Genomic DNA, 14,721 nt, shown 5'->3' with positions numbered 1-14,721 from the left:
CATTATTGACTGATGGACAATGTACATCTGTTCCCAACATCTGTAACTGATGGACAACATACATCTGTTCCCAACACCTGCAGCTACACAACATGTGGGGTTTTAAAAGGATCCAAGGATGAGCTCCACCAATTTATTAAATATGCAGATCTTGTGGCATCCACGTAAAGCTGAAGCAGGCATTTCACCATCACCCTAACCTTAATTTCTATTCTATAAAAAGGACAGGCTATGCCAGAGTGTGATTTAGTACAGCTAAGGTCTGGATTGTCTTCTAGAAGTGCCCGTCTCTGTTGCCCACAGACAGAGCAAAAGACAACACTCTTCTGACTTACTTGTCTTGGTTATATATGTGAAGTACACAGGATGAATGTGGCCTCTGTACTGTGCTCAATCAAGTCCAGCAACACAAAGTCTTTAAAATGTAATGAGGTATGAGGCCGTAGAAAAGAGTTGAAGAGGGGATGTTATTTAATGGTACTGTTCTGGTCTGCTTATTTAGGAGGAATTTTTCTGCCAAACATTCACCTAAGTTCATCTGGAATGACGCTTTAGTGCTGTGAATGCTTTTATATACACCAATAAATGAAATATTCCCATGAGTCACAAGTTCTGTAGATTCTCACACTCTCATAATTAGAAAGCAGGTCAATTTGATGGATGAGAAGGCAAAATCCTATTTGGTCTCACCACCCACCATCAGAAAAAATGAGAACTGAAGATTCAAAGTTCAGATTTAAGTATTAAGATTCAAAATACATCTTTATTTAATTGCATTTCACATCCAAATAACATAAAACTGTTGGCTAGCAACAGATCCTCTTAAATCACTTATAACTTTGTGTGCTCCAACAAAATTCTTGCACAGGTAAAGCCACTGTGGACATGAATAAAGATTTATAGATTAGGCCGAAAGAGCATAAAGAAAGAGAAAGCTCATGAACCCTCTCCCAGACAGAATCTGAACCGTTCAGCTGCACACCATAGTCTATATCCATCTGATAGTCTCGTGTCTATCCATTTGCAGAATAATGGTACTCAGTAGCACCAAACACTGACATTGTCCAAGGACAGGAAAAAAGTCAGTCAAGGAGTCAGGATCTAATTTGGGAAACAATGCAAGTAGTCAGAGATCATACAGAGGGAAGGTGAGGGTCGTAGGGCCAGAGACATTAAATCACAGGCGAGTAGTATGTATAGATCCAATTTCAATGAGACCTTGCACTTAAGCATATATTTTCTCTTGGTCATGATTAATTATAAACATCAAGCCTGCGATGAGAGATGTGAATGATTTTGCATCAGACTGTGTGGATTAGTCCAGAAGGGACTTTTGTCATTATTGTATCTATATCTGTACTACAAGTAAAATGGGGTGGGAGATAATAAATTCAAGATTATAGCAAAATCCAGTCCTTAGGCATGATCTTAGGCATTTACATACCAACCAGTGTTGCAGTAAAAAACTCCTGTGCCACAGCTGACAATCATAGAATCACAGAGTGTCCCGAGTTAGAAGGGACCCAAAAGGACCATTTAGTCCAGCTCCTGGCCCTGCACAGAACAACCCCAGAAATGACACCATGTGCCTGAGAGTGTTGTTCAAGTGTTTCTTGAACTCCGTCAGGCTTGGCAATGTGACCACTTGTTATGATCCAGTTTTAAGGTTCTTAGAAATGCCTCTTCCTGAATTAAGGTGCAAATAAGACCATATGCCAGTGACAATAGTAAGGGTTTTATTTGATGGTAAATATGAGAGAGAGAGAGGGAAAGAAAGGAAGAAGTAGAAAATAGGTGGGGGGACAGAAAGAGTGACAGGGACAGAATAAGGAAAGTATCACCGCTCCATGGATCCCAGCGATGTTCGCTGATCCTCCCTAGCCGGTCTTCTTGGTGGTGAAGGTCCCCCAGAAGGCACAGAGGCCGATGGGTTTATATGCTCAGGCTAGGTGGGCATTTCCGGGGCAGTCTCTCGCAGCAGACTCTGGGTCTGTTGCACCACGTGCAGCTCTGTGGGGCCAAGCCTCTCATGGGAATGTCCCGTGGATGTGCCCTGTGGGGCTGGGGGTTCCACAGCTGGGCCAGTTTGTGTAATCGGAGGATGGGTGTTTATTGCCTCTGACCAGAGGTTGCACCATGCACCCCAAACCTCCTCCTCCCCACTCAGCTGGGGGGAGTCTGTGCGAACCTGGCTTCTGTGAGCTGGGCTCTCCCCCACCCCAAACTCAGCTGGGGATAGTTGCAGCTGGTGGCTTTGGCTTTTGTGGATCCATACCTTTTCCTCAGCCTGAGATGATTGAACAATGGGTTTCCCTTTATCTAATCAATAGTTTGACTTTCAGTTCAAAGTCCCAGTCTTCAGGGAAGCTTCTTCGGTTGTAGCTTCTTTTTAATGAGCAAAACTTTATATCAATGTTTGAGGCATGAACTATTTTCAGTCTCTGACACCAATTCTCCGGAGAGCCTGTTCCAGTGCCCAACCACCCTCTGTGAGAAGAGCCTTTTCCTAATATCCTACCTAAACCTCCCCTGACACAGTTTCAGACCATTCCCTTGGCCATTCCCTCTGGTCTGTCACTGGCCACCAGAGAGAAGAGATCAGAGCCTCTTCTTCCTTCCTCACTTCAATCCTTGTGAGGAAGCATCCATCCTTGTAAGGAATCTGTAAGTCTCCTCTCTGTCTTCTCTTTTCTAGGCTGTGTTTGTTAATAGTAGCAGCCATGCATTTGTACATGCCACGATGCCAACTTTTGTGTTCCAATCTTATATATAAAAAGCAAACTCAGTAAAATATGCAATTCTGCTTCACTAGAAACAAATTTGACAGAATTTTGTCCAGACTACCACTTACGCCTCGACATATGTAACATGTTCTGAATAAGACATGCACAACTCAAAAGATCTATTTCCACATCATTAATAACAGCTGTAAATCATGTCCATCATATGTCTGCTCTTCTAGCAGAAGACATGAGCCCAAATTCAAAGCACTATGTGCATCAATAACTATTCAATAATATCTCAAGTATCAGAAAATTAAAATAACACAAGTATTCTAAGTGGTGTTGCACAAACCACCCTGCACAAATCATTTGTGATGTTTGCTCTGACACCACAACTTCAGGAACTTTGTAATAATCTGAACTGAAACAAAAGTTAAATCTCCAAATACCACTAATGTATGATAATTTATGGTCTTCATGGCAACTGAAGTATTACAAGTATTACATTTAATAAATCCTGTTCCAATTTTGCAGAATGACAGAATGGTTGAGGTTCACACAGCTCACTGCAGATCATCTAATCCAATCCCCAGCATATTCAAAGACCAGGTTGCACAGGACCACAACTAAAAAGGTTTTCAACATCCTTAAAGATGGAAACTATACAAGCTCTCTAGGCTTGAGCATTGTCACAGTAAAAACAAGTGTTTTCTTGTGTTCAGAAGGAATTTCATGTGTTTTGACTTGTGATTATTGCTTCTTGCCCTGTCACTGTGTACCCCTGACTAAAGTCTGGCTGTCTTCTTCTTCCCCTCACATTATGTGTTTATACATTTTGATAAGATCCCCTGAGCCTTCTTATCTCTAGGCTGCTCAGTCTTAGCTCTCTCAGCCTCTCCTCATATGACAGAGGCTTCAGTCCCTGTCACCTCAATATGTCCTTATCGTTCTTGTACAGGGTAGCACCAAACTGGACCAATCACTCCACATGTGTCTCACCTGTGCTGAGTGGAGGGGAAGACTCAACACCTTTGGTCTGCTGGCAGCACTCCTAATGCATCTGTTTGCCTTTGACTGTTGGCTCATGGGCAGCCTGTTCCCCACCAGGACCCCCAGGCCCTATTCTGCAAAACTGCTCTCTAGGCTGTGGTCCCACAGCATATATTGATGCATGGAGATTTTCCTCCCCCCACACAGGACTGCTGAACTGCATAAGATTCCCATCTGCCCATTCCTTCAGCATGTGGAAGTCTGTAGGGTATGCCCAGCCACTGCCCTGGAGGGACATCTGCTGAGATATGGAGATCAAGCAATCTCCCAGCAGGACTCCCTGGAAAGGCAACCACTTCTTGGTCACGGCGAGAAAAGACAGACCCACAATCCTTTGGGAGACACTATGCAGATCATTCTGTAACCCACTGGTCTGTCCCAGATCCTCTGTAATCCATTGGTCCCTTACTGATCCCCTGTATCCCTATAAAAGCAAGATCAATGGGCCCCTGCGGCTCAGAGAGAGCTCCCGTCCCTGGCTCCCTCCTTTGCTGGAGGGGACCCACAACAAAGCTACCTTCGTGCGGAACCAGCCACACGGGCCTTCTTGTCTCTCTCTCTGGTCTGGCTTGGCCTGGAGGCTGCCCTGCAGAGCTGAGCTGGAATCACGAGCTGATAATCACTAAAGAGCTGACAGCCTCTGCAAGGGCCCTCCTGCCAGCAGCTGAGGGAAGACACTGGGCCTCAGGAAGGCGATTCCTTTTGGGACCATCTCCCCAGACCGGTTATCTCTTCTTGGGTCAGAGCTGCTGACCCCCCTTCACCAGCTGTAATAGAAGTCCTTCTGAATAACAGTACAAGCATATTGTCTATCAGCCACTCCTCCCAGCTTTGTGTCCTCTGCAAAATTGCTGGCAGGATACTTGATCCCATCATCCAGGTCATTAATGAAGGTGTTGAACAGTATCAGAATTGGTCCTGAGCCCTGGGATACAATGCTGGTGAGTGGCCTCCAGCTGGACTTTGTGTCAGGGATCTTTGAACCAGGTAGTTCAGCCAGTTTTCTCTCCACATCCCTGGCCACCCAACTGCTCAGAACAGCCTATAATTTTAATAGGTTATGTTAATATTAGTATGCATTATATCTTGCTTTAATTTATCACTGCAAAATAGCAAAACAATTTGCCTGTTGTCAACCACACAGAGTCTGCTCTGACAAATCATAGCTGCCCAGATATCAAAGGCCCAGGGTAAGCCCAGGGGATGAAAGATATTATTGACTGGTTATGTCTTTCACCTATCTGAACTCATGTCATCACCCTATCCATGGCAACACATAATTCTGGCACATCTATGGTCAAGGAGTCAAAATCAGAGGATGCACTGTTGAAAGAAATCTAACAGCAAAAAAGATCATCCCATGGTTACAGAAAAGGGATTGTTGTGCTGAGGTGGGACAGCAACAATATTGCTAACCTGGAACAAATATATTTACCATAACTTGTAGCAGTGTAGCAGTATATCAGTGGATAATGTCGGCCAGCAATTTACTGAGCAAAATTCCAACAGGAGTAGGAATGCTATAAATCTAGAAATCTGAGATTTCCAAGTCTGAACAGATCACCTAATACTCCCTGAAAGCATATGGAGAGGAATACATGCTACTTGTGACTTGTGGTTAATTAATCTAAACCTAAAATAGACATTTAAGATAGAAGTGAGTCAATTTCTGCATATGCCTTTTGTCTCAATGATTATAAAAAGTCCTTAGGGTGACTAGGATACTGCCTTAGATGTGCAATTCTTCAATTCCTACAGGAAGAAATAATAGAATCCATATTCTGAAAATGCTGTGAGTGAGGAAAACAGAGACCTTTGGAAGTAGTGCACCTGTACATATCCACAGAGAAAGAAGTCTTAAAGAGAATAAATGGGTTATTTATGGAGCTTAGTGATCAAGAGTGTGATGATGAAGGTGACAGTGACAGAAGAAAAAGAGGAGGGGTGAAAGCAGTCACAGAGCAGGACAGTAGATCACACATGGACTTGTAAAGTTGAAATTGGCAGCAATCTAACAAGAAGAAGTCAGAATTCTGCATCACCTTGCTAAACCAAGCAGAGGGAGGCAAACCAAGAGTAGAACTTAGGTCAAGATCAAGGAGTCACAGTCATTAAGCATGTGAGTGGGTAAAACCAGTTTAAAAGGTACATATAAAATGTGATAATGAAATATGTATTAACTTAATTAGGATCATCAGAGACAAATCATTCTCTTTTTATGTATTTAACTAATCCAAGTGAATAAAAAATGACTGGAAAAGAATTTAAAATGTAGACTAAGGACAGAAAAAAGACATTCATGTTCCAGACAGATGTCAAATTCACCAGCCAGCCTTTGATGATAGTGTTCAAGAAACTTAAAAATGTTACGGTATGAAGGTTACAATGGTTAACACAAAGGTAGGAAGTATTTGTTCCTGGCAAAAGTGCCCCAAATGTATTTGAGAGAGTTACAGATATTTTCCAGGAATTAATATTTAGAAATGAAAAGATGAGTCTATTTTTCACATTTTCTGTGATTTGTAAGGTTTACTCTGCTAGATTAAGAGCTCCTCTCTTTACCCTTAGCACCAACATTCCCATGATAATATCAGCATCCCCATAATGCTGATATTCAGGTCTTGTGGACAGTGAGTTCTTTGCAAATTTGCTCAAACCTTCTTTGTCCTAAGGATTATGCCTATCCATGTGGAAATACTCAACTCAGAGTGGTCCCAGTCATGCTGCTCCTGGATTTTTGACTGGTTTCTGTGACATTTTAGTCTGCATCTGAGTCTTAATATTTCCCCTTCTCTTTCCCTTCCACCCCGAGGAAGTAAAGCGTTGTCTTGGCCTTGACTTGTTCTGGGAATGTTACCCCAGAGTCTTGAAAAGATTCTTGGTTTAGGATGATACTTTATGGTTCTTTTGGTTCTTTGTATTGGGAATCAAAGGAACTGCTCTATCTGTGGGATAACAACTTTGAGGAAGGCAAGAAAATAAGTTGTAAGAAACTTATGTGTAAACTGCTTTGCATGGAAGTTGGAAAAGCCCAGAGGTGAGTACTGTCGCATTTTGCTTCATATTGTCCATTTAAAAAGTCTTCACTGTAAGCTTTTATCAATATAATCATTTATTAATATAACCATTTATCAATATAAACAATTGTATATATTGATAAAAAAACTATTCCTGTTTAAGGTAACACAGTATTTAATCACTGTGTTAATAAAAAAACACTTATTAAATCCAATATTCTGTACCCAACAATAGGTAACACTGTAGAATCCAGGGTAAATGACCAGTGCACTGATTTGTAACACTCTGTACCTCAAGCAGAGATTTATGCTTCATGTTTCAAGTGTAATTCTATTACAACTGAAAATTTAAAGCACTGCATGCATTTCCTACTTATTTGCTGAATTCACTACAAACTGTTTATTATTCTTTGACGATTTTTTTCATCATGGGAAAGAAGATGCCCCGAAGGGTTGAGGAGAATGAGTATACGTATGTAGAACCCAGAAACATTCGATCTCATTAAGCAATGAAAATTGTCAGTGTAGCACAGGAATGAAAGAATATGACATTGCTAGTCTTACTTACACAGATGATTAGAAAGAGATAAAATAGCTGACCCAGACAGCTAATAAATACAGCATTAAAAACACAGCATTTTCTGCCTTCTTTTTCTGACCTACTTTTCTTTCCCATAATTGTCTTACAGTTATGTCTGAAGTTCACGTATTGGTTGCATCCATTATTCTGGCTTCCTAGATATTTGTTAAATTTAGTAAGAATTTGTTTGATTAGCTTTTATTAAGTTCCTCTTGGGAGCCCTGAAGGACTGAGAAAGATAAGCAAATCCTACGAGTAGGACCTATACATGTACACTACCTCATTAAGGAATGAAAAGTGCTGGGTTAAGAGAAGAAAGAAGAAGGGTTATTCATATTTACACTGATCTTTTCAAAAGCCAAGGCATGATTCTCTATATTGTTAAATTGGTTTCATTCTGGTTTAGCTAGGTAACCAAGGTAACTACTTTCAACAAACTTTGGAGTTCATTCAAACCCAAGGGAATTGGATACTTCTCAGTATATGAGGTTTGCATCCTTAACAAAATTTTTTAAATTACTGTACAAAATCTTACTTTTTCCCTATAACTCTTCTTTTTCACATCATTTTGTCAGAATAAGAGTGCCTCACTAATGTGCATTTCAGGTCTGGATCTTCAAAATATTAGGAGCTGGCTTTAAAAATCTTATACATTTATTTAAGAAACAAAGGGACTATTTCAACCATTAACAAAAAAAGTAGTATTCTGTCCCCAGTCTGCTTATTATAGTTAGCTAGGACTCTTGCAAGAAGTAAAGCAGAAAGAAATTGATTCAAAATGTTAAGCCTTTATTTTTTGTTACCATTGTCAAACTGGAGTGTCTGATTTATTAGATTTTCTATGTACTCTTTGTGCAAAGTTGACTATTTCCACACTGTGTGTCACACCACCCTTTCCAAACTGGTGAAGTCTTCTTCTACCAGCTCATTCACGTTTCTGTTGCATTTTTTAAAAGTTTTAATTATATTTGCAATTACAGTATTTGCCCTTGAGAAAGGCAAATTAGAAGGCATTCTTTTCAACATTATGATTATTTCCTTTTTTAATTTTTTCCAAACCTTTTTCTGCTTTCCCATACTGACATGATTAGCTACATAAACACATAGAGAGGTACAGAAGGAACACATTCCCTTTAACAATTTTTCCTCTTTAGAGTGCAAGTATTTTATCTTCATTGTGAATTTAAAATAAAATTCCTACAATACATTAACTTTGAAAGGTTTAATTCACCTGGATGCATATTCAGATATAGGATTAGTTCCTAATAGGCCTCTACCTCACTGAACTTATGACCTCCCTAAAGCAAGGACTGTCAAAACTACAACTCCAGATCATGGAATCATAGAACCATAGAATGGTTTGGGTTGGAAGGGATCCTAAAGATCATCCAGTTCCAATGCCCCTGCAAAGGGCAGGGACACTTCCACTAGACCAGGTTGTTCAGAGCCCCATCCAGCCCGCCCTTAAACACTTCCAGGGATGGGGCATCCACAACTTCTTTGGGCAACCTGTTCCAGTTCCTCACCACCCTCACATTAAAGAATTTCTTCCTGGCATCCAATCTGAACCTACCTTCCATCTGTTTAAAGCCATTCCCCCTTGTCTTATCACTACATGCCCATCATAGTGACTTTTCCTTTCATGGACAGGGGCAGAGGTACAGAAGACTGTGCAGCATCTTCTGAATTGCTGCCTCACTTTTACGAAAACAGAAAGGGCAGAGATAACTCTTTTACAAATTAATTTTTATTTTTGATGAAAAATGAGGTTCTCATGTAACCTCTTGATAAAAACAGTTTTACCTATCTGGAAAGTAATCATCACTTGTGAAAGTGGATATGAAAACCCAGAAATTGATAATGTTGGGGTTTTTTATCATATCCCATCCTTCCCCAGTGCAGGACTTACTGGTAATAATGTTATCAGCTTATGAATGCATGACAATCTTACTTTATTCAGTAACACACTGAAGGATTACAGAAGCATAAAATGAAATTTTCTTTAAAGGAAGCCCAGTCCCTGAAGCCAAGTCTAAATATCCCAACAGAATTATGAAGATTTTTGCAGGGAACTGGGGGAAAATCACCACTTAATACCACCACTTTAGAGACTGGTCAGAGGAGACCAGACTGAGACAGGTGACAATGTAAGTATCTAATCATATGTACTCAATGAAACCTGTACTCAATTAAATAATTAATGAATTTAAAATTAGACACTCATCTCAGCAAGCAGTCAAAAAGATGACAGGACCTTGTCCTTTAGGAACAGCAAAGAGAATAGCTTTCATGATTTCAAAGAATTCCCTACCAAGGTGTTGGAAAAGCCGTAAAGCCTCATCAGAGCTAGTGGTTTGAATCCTGGCCCTGTCTCCTTTCCCAAAAATGCCTCACATCTCAGACCCGTGATGATCACCTACACTGTGAGCCCCACAGAGGGCTGGGATCAGCGCAGAGCAGCTGCCCAGCAGCCAGGTGTTCTTCACAGCATGGTGGCCAGGGACAGGATTTTTCCCTTAGTTACAGGTTGACACTTGTCCAGGTGTTGTTTTCTGCTGAGACGTACTAAGATATTCTAACTTGTGCCTTTTACAGTTACTGTGAAGCAGCTTGTTTGTTAAAACAAACAAACAAACAAAAGATAAATAGGGGCACACTGTTAAAAACTAACCCTGTGTCTGTGTTGTATGATTACTACAATGTTCGAGACCCAATTTAGTGAAGGCTATCTTGCCCAAGAAATGAAAACATTAAATTGGTTTTGTTTTTAAAAAGGCACTGCCTTTATTTTTTTTATTTTTGTCTCTAGGAATTGGCTTTCACTTGTCCTTATTACTGCCTGGCATGTGCTGTAATATCATCCTATCCCTTTAGTTTTGTTCCCTTTCCTTTCATACTACCTCCTAATTATCCCTTTTGTACCTCTAGTCTGTGGTCTCTGAGCCTCTAATACATGGCTGCACCAATTCCACCAACCCCAAGGCTAGTCAGGTTAAAAATTAATGAGTAGATTTTACCCAGAGGCTTTACAAAGGTTGCACATAATTACAAATGGGTCTTTTATGCAGTGTTGAATATGTGGAAGCTACTTTAAAAAAAAAAAAGGTAAAGGGAAAAAATAAAAAAAACTTATGGGATTTAAGTCAGCTATTTAAATCTTCTCAAAAAAAACCAAACAAGAAGTTCTACCCTTTGTTCCAAAGATGGTGATAAAAACAAAAACACCATATGGTGGAAATTAGACTGCATCTCAATCTTGCAATATCACTGCCTCCTAATACTCCTTTCAGGTTAAGTAAAATGTTTTACACTAAGAAGATGTAAAGACGAAAAAAGGTCTAAAATTGTTGGTAACTCTCCAGTTAACTAAATTCTAATGTTTGACAATTTTTTAAAGGAAAAAAACCCAAAACATTTCTCCTGTAGGCAAAACCTTGAAAGATTGCTTAAACTAGCTGCTTGGTGAGAAAGACATATGCTGGCTAATTATCTTAATCTTGTGTTTTCTCAATTTACAGAAATATCTTAAAATGCAAACTCAATATCTGGGACAAGACTTTCATAAGTGCAAGTTTAAATTTAGGTTCATAGAACCATGGTATCATACTAATGAAATAGTCTGACTTTAAGTTCTAAATTTCACCAAATCCCATTTAAGCTAATGGAAACTACTTTGGAATCTGTCTTCAGGCACTACTTGTTTGCTCTGTTGCTTTAAAACTTTGAGAATAGCAGATAAATGGAGATTAATAGAAAAAAAAATTAAAAAGGCAAAACCACAAAACCAACAACAAAACCCCCCTCTACCTTTTATATTGCATTATTAGTGTTTAAATAATGGGCTGAACCCGTCAGAAATGTCCAAGAAATTTGGTACTTTAGGATTTCCTTCCAATTCTGGATTGTAAGACTATGTTTTCAGAGGTGCTTTGTCTCCTTGTTTTCAGTTAAGCTTAGTGGTGACTGAAGCTCTACAGAAACATTGTAAATTTTAGTATCATTATTTTTTTTCAAATCCGTACTGGTGAAAAGACAAAACTTGATTCCTCAAGAATTCTTTTGTGCAAAAAGTGGCCCCACTCACTAGTGATACCACTCTTCAAGAGTAAGAGCATAACAAAGAGAACCCATAAAACCACTGAAGTCCTAGACTTGTCTCTGAAAACGATCTAAGCCCGGATGTTTTGTAGGTTTATTTGGATTTCTCATTTAAGCATTTGCAATACAGGTGCTCTGTTTTCTTCTGCTGCTTTCTTTTTCTTTTGCCTGTTCTTCTCTTTTGCCTACGGGCACTATCTGTCTAGCCTTTATTGTAGTCATATATGAGTTTAACTCTTTCAGCAAGAGGCTGTTGAAAAGACAAAATTTAAAACTTTGCATTTGATCACTAAGCAACTTGAGTTCTTATTTGAAACACAAGATAAATTGTTGGATTTCATTATAATTCTGATTACTAAATATAACACTTTAGCATTGCATGGTTAGGGACCAGGTCCCTAAGTAATTAGATACGCATTATGCAAACAGTAAAACAGTCTTTGGATTACTTCAAAAATTATAATTATTAACTCATGGCTCTTAAGTGGTTTATGATTAGTTTATTAAATGTGAATGTCAGAATTTGACGTAAAGCTCAGACTTTTTTTTCCCCACAAGTGAATTACTGCAACTCAAAGAAAACATTATCACTTAAAGTTTAAAATTTTCATTTCCAGAATTGTTCTTTCTATTCAATAATAACATTCTTTTATAGCTGATCACAAAGCAAATTTAGGATCACAATATTTTTGAGAAGGAAGCAAATATTGAGAACCAAAAAGAATGTATAACTGCCCAGGCACTTACATAGGAGAGCAGCATTTTTCACTGCAAGACTTGTCTTAAAAGTGAGACAGGTTTATTTAAGCTTTTTTATTAAAAAGTGTTGAAACTCTGCATGATATGTAGGGTACTTCTACATATATAACTAGTTTCTAGCTCTTTGTGGACAAAGTTGAGCTACTCTGCAAGCAAGGAAGCAGTGCTCTAAAGGCAAAAAACAAAAGATGTGAAGAAAGACTCTGACTCAAATCTTAGAGTGTTTAAGCTGGAGGAGGGCTAATTCTTAAATTTTTGATTTATTGTAGTTTTTTGACTACAGAATTATTGCTTAGTGTAAAAGAAGCCATGCTTTTGAGAGCAACTGACACTGCCCTACCAGTAAAAGGGAGTCACGTTCCCTTTTGCAGTATAACCAGAATCTCTTGACTTTCTTTTTTTATATTGGACTTTGAAGTAAAATTTTTGACAAAGTATTTCTTTCTTTTCCTAGCAATGAATAAGAATTTCTTTTTTTAGGAAGGGTATTTCCAGCAGATAAGGGAGGTGATCCTGCCCCTCTGCTCAGCCCTGGTGAGGACTATCTGGAGTGCTAGGTCCAGTTCTGGGCTCCTTCGTACAAGAAAGACATGGAGCTTCTGGAGCAAGTCCAGTGGAGGGCTACAAAGATGACTGAGGGACTGGAGCATCTCTCTTTTGAGAAAAGGATGAGGGAGCTGGGCCTGTTCAGCCTTGAGAAGAGATGACTGAGAGGGGGATCTCGTCAATATCTATCAGTATCTGAAGGGAAGATGTCCAGAGGATGAAGGCAGGCTTTTCTTGGTGGTGCCAAGCAATAGGACAAGAGGCAACAGGCAGAAACTGAAGCAGAGGAAGTTCCATCTGAATATGAGGAAGAACTTCTTCACTGTGCAGGTGACCATGCAATGAAAAAATTTCCAAGAGAGGTTGAGGAGTCTCCCTCACTGGAGATATTCAGGAACCATCTGGATGCAATCCCATGCCATGTGCTCTGGGATGGTCCTGCTTGAGCAGGGAGGTTGGACCAGATGACCTCCTGTGGTCCCTTCCAACCTGATCCATTCTGCAGTGGGTACAGAAGCAGGAAATGACCTCTATGTCCAGATTCTAAATATTCTTTTTTGTGGTGCACCAAATTAAGATTTCTCCTGCTGCTTTGGAAACAAGGGAAAGATTTAAAGAAAAGAAGAAAAGAAAGTAGAAAAGAAAGTAGAAAAGAAATTTGGTGTTGGCTATTGATAGATTCTGCTTTTCTTCCAAAGCCTATTTTAAAATTACAAAGACATCTCATAGTTCCCATCAATAAAAGATACAGCACAATTCTTCCTTCCTGGACCTGCAGAGCTGAACCTCAGTCACACAAATAGATCCACACTGGCTTCAGTGAAGCAGCTTGTATATTTGATACAACCACAGACATATATTCATATACAATTCTGTAATTATCGATGTGCATAATAATCTGCAGGACAGCCACCTCATGTTTATGTCTGACCTGCTATAATTACATTAAGCACAGCTAAAAATTCTTGTCCTCCTGCCAGGCTGCCACACTTTTAACTCTGTAGGATGCTTCTAGGAAGGAAAACAAACCTGTGTGCAATCTTTCAGATTCATGGACTTCTGTTGTTTATTTTACTTCCATGTAAGCTTGAAGTAAACAGGTACATCAGGTAGCAATATGAAAACAGAGAATTTTGTATAGATTACAGTTTGCATGAAAGCAAAGGACAGCACAGCATGCATGCTGGTGCAAAGTAGGAGAGTAAAGGCATAAATCATATCCTTATATTGTGAAGAAATCATTCTGCTGCCACTTTTGGTGTGCATGAGAGGCAGGTTTGAATGTCCAGCTGCATTTTCCACTCTGGCTTTTGAAGGCAAAGTCTAGAAACTGGAAATGTTTTGACTCCTAAGCAGCATACTGAAAAATATTTTGAGAAAATGTGGAAAGAATGAATATAACATATTCCTTTCTCTAAAGGGAACAGTCAAAATTACTGACAAAGCAATTTCACTGCATGACTGTGGCTTCTACTGCTGTGTTAAGACTTCTCTTTGTGTCAGTGCTCACATCTGGGTAGCTACAGATCCATGGTGACGTTACACTCTTACATCAGTATGTCTGAGTACTAAAGGTGTTATTGCAAGCCAATAGTATGGACTGCAAAGGACTCATGAGATAGTGACTGTGCTACATTTCCTTTAAAGTGTGCTCTATTGATTTGGTGTTTTTTCCTGCTAAGTGTGTTTGTATCTTGATGTCTTGGATATCACCAACCAAGTGACGTAGAAAACAGAAGATAGATTATTTGTTTTATTCCATTTTAAATCTATTTAAATTATACTAAATTTGCTTCAGTTTTCAGATGACTATAGCACAAGAACAGTGAACTCTATCAGATGGGCCTACTGCTACTGGGAAAAAAACAAAAAACAACCAGCCAAGTTGAAGACTTTCTTCATCTGACTCTTATCAAAGTCTGTTATTTGGTGACTTGAATTTCATGAA

Source organism: Corvus cornix, chromosome 1 (assembly GCF_000738735.6).
Source record: "Corvus cornix cornix isolate S_Up_H32 chromosome 1, ASM73873v5, whole genome shotgun sequence".
In the NCBI taxonomy this organism is placed as follows: domain Eukaryota; kingdom Metazoa; phylum Chordata; class Aves; order Passeriformes; family Corvidae; genus Corvus; species Corvus cornix.
The sequence above is the reverse complement of the archived record's forward strand: the minus strand, read 5'-3'. Positions refer to the sequence as shown.